Raw genomic sequence first — 8,887 nt, forward strand, 5'->3', positions numbered from 1 at the left:
AAACTAGATGTTCAGCCAAGGACCACAGAGAAATTTTACCATGGATCCTGTTAGAAAGCTTTTTATTAACTAAGTCACTGGCAGCAATGCACCCAGTAGTTGGACGCTTAAATGTAAGCCGTGTCTTTCTTCCTCGAGCAGTAATGATGAGTAAATATTTTAGAAAATTGTTCCACACTTAAATTCAATCTTTTTGCTTAACCACAAAAGCAAGTTATCAGACTCTTAACTCTCTAACTCTTAATAAATGTTTCCAGACAAGAAGGAGAGTGTGGCGTATAAAGCAACAAGATGAATTCTGGTACGTTTTCTTTGTGTGTGTGTGTGTGTGAATGTGTGTTCAGAATCATTTAAACTGCTGAAATATTGGAGAAGGGAACATTGTTTACCTCCCTCTTCCTTGTCTTTGAAACAGAGCCCTTAAAATGTACTAATCAATGATTCTAAAGTTAATTAAGATAAGAAACAGCTGTAATTATTAGGTAACAATGTTTTTCTGGGAGTTTAAACATATAACAGTCATGCAGCCAACTCATGTGGAATGAATTATAATGGGAAAGCAAAATATGGCAATATTTTGTCATAATTCGAGGTTTTTGGGTGTGTTGGGTAAATGCCCTGAGAGAACATTGTGTTTGAGTGTACCAGCACTCTCGAGCTGTCTTCCTAAAGCTTCCTAATTCATGTCTAAATATTTTGGCATGAAGCAGATCATAAATCGCAACATATGTGAATCATATATCTTTCTCAAACATACTGTATAACCAAGGCACTCTTTGACTGAAAAACAAGCTAAAAAGTATTATTAGTCTGCACCTCTGACACCTAGCATCGCTGATGATGGGTGTGGTCAGAAGTGTGCTGTGTTGCACCTGTACGCACACCCAACTTTGATGTCACACTGTATTGACCATAATTAAAAATGTATATGATTGTTTTACACTCCCTGTGTACACAAAAATTAGTGACATAAAGAAACCCTTAACTGCATTGAAAACTTTAGATTTAGTTGTTTAATTTTCAAGATTGTGCCTTTAGTGAAAAAAAAAGTTGGGAAATAATATTATTAAGTACATTAAGTAAACTGTAAGTTGGTGAACAACAGAATGAATCATTATCGACAAGGAACAAAACACGGTGTAACTTAACTATATTTTAGTTGCATATACTGTATGTATATGTTTGAAAAATTTTATTTTACTTTTGACTGGTGTTGAATTCTAGTGTATTTTTAGGAGAATATTAGCTGTAACTAAAAATAAAGATTAAAGGTCCAGTATGTAACATTTAGGAGGAGCTATTTGCAGAAATGGAATATAATATTTATAAGTATGTTTTCATAAGTGTATAATTACCTGAAAATAAGAAATGTGTTTTCATTACCTTAGAATAAGCCGTTTTTATCTACAGAGGGAGCGGGTCCCCTTCCACGGAGGCCGCCATTTTGCACCGCCATGTTCAGCCCTGAGTAGTGTCTGCAGGTCTTCCCTTCGGTCTCCATAAGGCCCCAACAACCCCCAGCAATAAGCTAGGACAGCATGTACATTATGCAGCCTGTGAGGTGAAACCCAGGGCAAAAAAGGTCAGTAAAGAAACATGCTCCTCATTCTGTGCTAAAATGCTATCCACGGCTTAGCCGAAGCTAATTTGAGCTTCAGCAGTCAGAGTTAGACAAATCAAATGGGTTCTTCCAAACTTTTCTGGACAAAATTCCCTCGTTTTTGCCTCTGTGCTGAGCTGCAGCGGAAGGATATCATCACAAAATGGGAATTTGGTACCATAAGGACTTTTGAACTTTTGAAAACACCCGCTTGCTCAGTCTAAAGAAATGTATACATCCAAAGCAGTAATACAGGGATGGGATGAAGTGAACATGATCCTAATCTGAAACATGAGGTCTGACATTTTAAGGTTGGTCATCAGAATCAGAATCAGAATCAGAAATACTTTATTGATCCCCGTAGGGAAACTCTTTGTTACAGCAGCTCGACTTTACGTCAGTGCACACAGGAGAAAACGATATTATACACTATAAACAGGTCAGAAATAAATTAAGTAACATGTTGGTATAAGTATAAGATAAACTAAGTGTCGAGTACCAAGTGGGTTTACTGGTAGATGGTGAGTACAGTATAAATACAATGTCACTAATTATGTAATATATAATAGTAAAAGCGGAGGTGCATGTACTGTCGAGAGTAATTGAGGTATATCCGTAACAATAAATAAGAAAAACTAACAAGGGAAAACTAATATTGCACTTGAGGAGTAAACAGAATATTGCACAATTATTATTAATTATGGCGGAGATGTAATGCTCAATGACCAGTTTAGTGACCTAGGGTCAAACAATCTTTTCTCTTGATCTTTTCTATCAAATCTGTAAAGTCTTATAGGCAACACAAGATGCTGCGTGGATTCATTAACAAGCTTTCAAAGAAGCACAGTATCAGATCCTCATGCAAGATATGCGTGAGACAGAACAAGAAGAGAAGGGAGAGATGAAGAGAAGGTTGTGTACGAGTGAATAATCATTATCAGTCGTTGCACATTTCCAGGCTGAGGGCTTGAAAATGATCTTTCATGTTAGTCTGATATCTCTCATTTCAACATTTCAGCATATTTCAGCCGTCAGAGCAGAGAAACTGGGTGTAATTCTGCCATGCTAAATACATATGGAGAAAGGTTATTGGTTACAGAGTTTGGAACCGAGCTTTGAATTTTCAACAGAAAACACACCCATATTCTAAAAGGGAGCCAAGATAAGCTTTCCCAAGTGTCCCAACTTGAAACACTTTCTGGTGTCTTTGACACTGACACAACAGTCGCATTGTGGAGCAGAGAGGCAGACAGTCTGTGTTATACTAATGTTGACATTTCACAGAGACAACAGCAGTGTTACCGGTACAGTGACAGTTCCAATGATCACAAAGTCTCTTCAACACAGACTGGACAACTTTCTTTACACAATTACACAAATGACTGTGTGAAAAATATCACATCGTTTGAGACCAGAACTGAGCAAAAAATGAGCTTTCAAGTAACATTTGAATATGATGTAAAGAGTATGTTTAAGTTCACAGTTAATGTGATATAGAGTATTATACAGTATATTACTCTAATATTGGTGTAACTTAGGTCTACTATTTAAACTACTTACTATAGTAAAGTAGTCAGCATGAGCCCTCACAGCCAATTATTAAGCACTTTTGAGTCAGTCCCATGCTTATTTTCAGGCCTCACTATGAACTAGAACCAGGAAAGTCAAAGGTCGATGTAAATAGCTGTCAATTATTTGAGATTACTAAAGCACCATGGAAAAGCGATTTGCTGTGGATCCAGTTCAGCTATCCTCTCAACGCCCTCCCTCTTGCACACTGTAGCAGCTCAAGCTTGAACGACAAGATTGTTGCGGGTGGATTTCATGGAGTGTCACCAGTGAGTGGGTTATTCCCATTCACAGTCATTTCCTGGCCTTTCATCCCTCTCTCCCAGGCATCCTTTTCTGGAGGAACGCAGACGGGAGCTGATGGTCTGTTGAGATGAGAGAGAGCTCTACACTGAGACACTCAGATAGGAGGGGGTAGTGGAAGAAAACACATGTTTAATACAGTTAAATCTCAAAGATGTGGAGCAATCAAGAGCCTTAATAGGTCAGACTTTGAGAGTTTGTGATCTGGGATCCATGCTTAGCTGTGGTGATGGATCCCAGTGGTGGACTACAAGAAGATAAAATGAATTACAGCTGCACCAAAAACATCCAAATGGTCTGTAAAGTCTTAGTTTTAGAAAGAATGCGGAAGTGAACTGGAAACATAAAAGTGAGGCTACATTCAGACAAATGAACCTAACCTGTCTTGCAAAAACAAAGTTTTGAGCATCGGAGGAAATATTTAGAAAATCAAACCACAATAAAATCAATCAGGGTCAAAAATCACGTCCAAGAATTGCAGTGTGTTGAAAACTGCAGTTTTCCACTCAGCGCTGGGTCTCTTTCCAGGGACATCTGTGTCTGACTCACTTGGTGAAGAAGTACGCCAGCCCCACAGCTGGTTTGGCAAATGAGAGCCATGAGTTCTGTTCAGTGATGGGACTGCGCGTTGTGGACTGACAGATTGAGGAGAGGCGGAGAAAGGCTCTGGCTGAGTCTGCCGCTTCATGCTCCATAAATGGCACAGATGGCCACGATCGCTCGCTGAAACTGAAGCAAGAGACATACAAAGATAGTCTCAAAATAGGTCTGAAAGCATTTAATAACTGCTAATGTTTTGCCTGATCTACTTTCTTTTGATCACGTTTTAGAATAGTGACATTACAGTAATTGCTAACATTTGGACTGTATGAATAGAGGAACTTTTTATGCTAGCAATCTGGCTCTGAGGATGACCATGTCAGTGTGTCAGTCGGTCGGTCCACCACTTTGGTCCAGACTGAAATATTGGATGGATTGCCATTAAATTTAGTACAGATACTTGTGTTTCCAAAAGGATGTATCCTAATGAGGTTTCACATTTGTGGTTTTGAGTGAAATCTCTCAACAATGGGATGAAATTTGGTTTAGACATGCATGCCCCCCTCAGGATGAATTGTAATAACTTTGGTGATCCCTTAACGTCTCCTCAATGCTGTCATCAGGTCATTTTATTGTGTGTAATACTTTGGTTTATGACCAAATACCTGCAAAAATCATGACATTCCCATCAGCATCAAGTTGTACTTGAGGCTAATTAGCAAATGTTAGCATGCTAACTGGCTAAACTAAGGTGGTGAATATGGTAAACATTATACCTGCTAAACGTAGCATTGTCATTGTGAGTGTGTAAGCCTCACAGAGCCGTTAGCATGGCTGGAGACTCTTGCTGTGCTCTGGAAATTGGAAACAATTTCTTTACTCTTTACTCCCTGAAGTATGCAGCAGCTTGTAACATTTGCTTTTCTATTTGAGCGCAGGTTTTGCAACACCCAGGTCTTTAGAGACCATGAGCTAAATATATCTGTCCAGAATCAACAGAGCCTGGACTATATGTGTAAAACCGAGCAAAACAAACCTGGACAAGGTACACACCATATTGACACATGTACTGTACGTGTTTAAAACAAACTCACAGCTAAACATAGTACAAGGCTATTTCTGCCTATTGTGAGTTGAAACAGGCCGGTGTCCAAAAAGCTCTCGGTACTTTTCCAAAAAGCCCTCCTTGTTTGGAAGCAGCTGAGGAATCTGGGTGTTCTGTTTGTATCATAAGGAGAACCTCTGACCTGAACAATTTGTTAGGGAAGTAGTATAGTATCCCTTTACCCTAGAGACATGTCTGTCTCATTGTTCCAGTGTATTCTAATGAAGTTTTTCCAATAGTGAATTCAAGGAGTTTACAAAAAACATATCAAAGTAGTTCTTATGAAACGTTTGTCTAACTGAACATTAGTTATATTATTATTATTCTGTGGAGGTTTTACTACACCAGTGATGTCATCATGAATGTCTAGGGCTAATGTAAGTAACAGGTTTCCTTCTTCCTATGTTGTCCTATGTAGAGCAGACATCCTGGAACCTGAGGAAACCCAGTCCCACGATACGAGCCTTCGCCCCCCAGCTGAGACAGAGCTGAATCAGGCGACAGGCACTTCCCTCCCAGTGTTTCCACTGACATCACCTTACATACAGGATTCAGACAGACGTGGGGGAGTGAAGTTAACTATTACAGCATCCTAGAGCTATGAAGTGCTACTGCACCTCATGACAGCTGCCATTTGTTGTCCTGGAAACAAGCAATGCGTCATGCACCAGGAGTCACAGACTTGACGTTGCAGCTATGACTGCCTAAATAATTTCCTTTCTACTAACCTGGGAGATAGGGCAATTCAGAAATAATTTATAATACCCATGACAGTCCACTCCAAATATTAACACTACATAAAATGTGTGTGTATTTTACAAGATATACATACAATAATCTATTCTGATGAGAAAATGAAACCATAATCCCCACCAACACTTCCATGGCCGTGTCTCTGTTAAAGTTTCTGAGATCATCAAAGCGATTCATATATGGGCCGCATGAAATCTTGAATTTGTGATACGCTGTGCATGAAATAAGCTCATTTTCGGAGACTGACCCTTTCACACATTCAAAACTGACTGTTCATTCAGCAGTCATCAAGGCAGGAACATTCTGCTTTTACTGCTGTCAGTTTGTTTCTTCACGTGAGGACAAACCCTGAAACCCTGTAACAAAAGAGTTTCCCCTCGGGGATCAATAAAGTATTTCTGATTCTGATTCTCTTTCCAGCAGATCTATAGAGCAAATATGGAATTGCCCAGTGTGCATACTATAAACTCTAATTGAGTTCCTCCAAAAGCATAAACAGATGAAGAAAGCAAATGGTGATTTATATGGCTTTTATCTGAAGAAAGGCTTGACTGTATTGAGAAGATATTACTGTTTATGGGAACTTGTCAGTAAGTTGGCGTACGTTGTTTTGAAGTTTAGCTAATGGTATTGTCTTGACAGTTATTTAATTCCGTTTTATTATTAATCGCACAAGACAGTCTTACAGGAATACTCTACCATTTTGGGAAATGTGGATTTTGTCTTACTAGATGAGAAGAACAATATTAATATTTAATTTCTCTGTGTTCAGTACAGCGATAGCTCTGTTACATCTTTAGCATGTGGACTTAGCCTAGCCTTAAAACACCTATATTTATGTTATTCTAAAGGAGACCTCTTGTGGCCATATGAATAATGATTTTACTCTGTCATGAGCGAAGGCGGAAGTAAAGTGTAATGTTGTTTTAATGCTGCAAAACCTCTTAAGGATAAAGTCGGATTAGATTTTAATTTTAACCATGATCATGATTATTCCCTAACCTTAACCAATTAGATAGTTGATAACTCCTTAACCGTAGAGTTGGCAAATCTGAAAACACGTATGTGATGTGATTTTTGTAATGGCAAGCGATGTCATCCTGAAAGTGAAATTGTTCTTCTCACTAAGCTCTTGGTAAGAAAGCAAAAAATCTAATTTCACAAAATGTTGACGCACTCCTTTAACCATTGTTTTATTGCACAGTGACACAGCGCATAATGGAAGCATTTCACATTTGCCTACCAGCTGTTTGTTTTCTTGAAATAGTTTAGCAAGCATAACACCCCCACACACCTGAACTTCTGCTGAAATGTCAGAGTTTCAGCACCGGCAAAGACAGGGAACACCAAGTTTTTGAAGATTGTTTTCTTTTCGCAGATACGCTCACCACAGGAATGCACCGCTGAGACACAGAGGTCAGAATGTGTTCAAACTAAAGCTGTGAGGGCCACGGAGAAAAGAAACTAGCTTGTGCAGTATGGATGCCCACAGAAATACAAATATATAAACTAAACACACACAAGTAAAAGCACCCACACCGCACACATACACGAGCACTAAATGCATGCATAATAATCATATACACTGTTGATCTGCAGGTAAATTCTCTTGTGAGGCCACAGTTGGTCAGCTAAACATGTACACATGCAGTATACACAGCACTGCGCATACAGCAAACGTGTTTGTACTTTCCATTTCATAAAGTGTGTTGTTTATTCATTCAATCTCAAAATGACTTTGGTCTGATCATAGCAACAGCACACTGCAGTGCAAATGCTACGGAAATCTGGGGACATGTGAGGTGTGTGTTTTAAGGCAGAGGTGTGTATGACTGTAAGTAAAGTATGCAACACCACCATCTATCGGCCACAATTAGCAAACACATTGTAGCTCTTGTTGGGCTTTGACTCCATTACTGCCGACATTCCGCCTAAAGTTTCAGTTCGTCCCTGGCCAGACAAACTCCTCCTGTCCATTTGTTATGTCCTGTGAGTAGCCTGCCGCCTCTTGGTGATACTAATAATGAGACTCCTGTGGTATGGTAGACAGTGCCTTTTAATAAAATGGAGACACAAGAGGGAGCTATTAGTCCAGTCATTTCTCCTTGACTTGGAGTGACCCATTAAGTAGCTGCAAGGCAGAAAGACCTCCCTAAATCTTATCATGTCCCATATTATCATACAAAGTGAGTCTTTTGAAGATCATTTCTAGATACTTTCATTTTACTGTATTAAATTAGCTTAATTGATGGGGCTTCATGACTGAGTTTGCATCGTGGTTGTGACTGGACCAGCAAAGCATTTTAAAACAGCTACAGATCATTCTCCACAAATTGCCTCTTCCTTGTTGGTGCATGTCTGCTTTAAGGGGCAGGTAGGTTTTTAGTATACAGTCACCTCTGCTCCAGAAGGTACAGGTCCATGAGATTTTGTACAGCGGAAGAAAAAAATTAGTCATGGCTCAAAGATCTGTTATTCAGTTGTTCAGCAATTCAGTGGACTATGGTTTATAATTTCCCATGTCCTTGAGAGATCACTTCAGTCATCTAAAAGTGGAAAGCCTTTGTCAGGTACTAATAAATCAGCAGGAAGAAAATGCATGAGACTTGAAAGATAATACACAGAGGTTCTGTGACGGTAGTTCTCAACCTTTTCTGTTGTAAAATTAAGTTATGCCAAAGCAATTTCAGAATGATTTCCTGTTCACTTTATTTCATTTGATCAGAGGACACCTGAAAACTGATCATTTCAATATTTTACAAGGGTACATTCAAGCAAAACATATCATATTCAATTTCTAGAGAAGATTTGCATTTTTCTTGCAACAATCTAAAATAATCTGTAGACCTTGTGGGGTTCCTGGGTGGTCCCAACCCCTGGACTGAGAACTGCTGCTCTTTGACAAACTGTTACACAGTTCAGGAGCATTAAATGGATCTCGTCTTTGTCTTATCTATACCTCTTTAAAGCTGCTTTGACAGGATGAAACATGATAGATTACACTACTGCATTTTTAC

At 39.1% G+C, this 8,887-nt stretch overlaps 1 long non-coding RNA gene across 1 annotated transcript; it reads left to right on the top strand.

Annotated features, from left to right (window-relative positions):
• The first annotated feature begins 210 nt into the window (after positions 1-210).
• On the top strand, positions 211-6,237 carry LOC122885321. Its single transcript, XR_006380092.1, has 3 exons — positions 211-301; positions 1,411-1,582; positions 5,536-6,237. It is a non-coding gene; the product is annotated as an uncharacterized LOC122885321 (long non-coding RNA).
• The last annotated feature ends 2,650 nt before the right edge of the window (positions 6,238-8,887 follow it).

This window comes from Siniperca chuatsi, linkage group LG12, assembly GCF_020085105.1.
Source record: "Siniperca chuatsi isolate FFG_IHB_CAS linkage group LG12, ASM2008510v1, whole genome shotgun sequence".
Classification (NCBI taxonomy): domain Eukaryota; kingdom Metazoa; phylum Chordata; class Actinopteri; order Centrarchiformes; family Sinipercidae; genus Siniperca; species Siniperca chuatsi.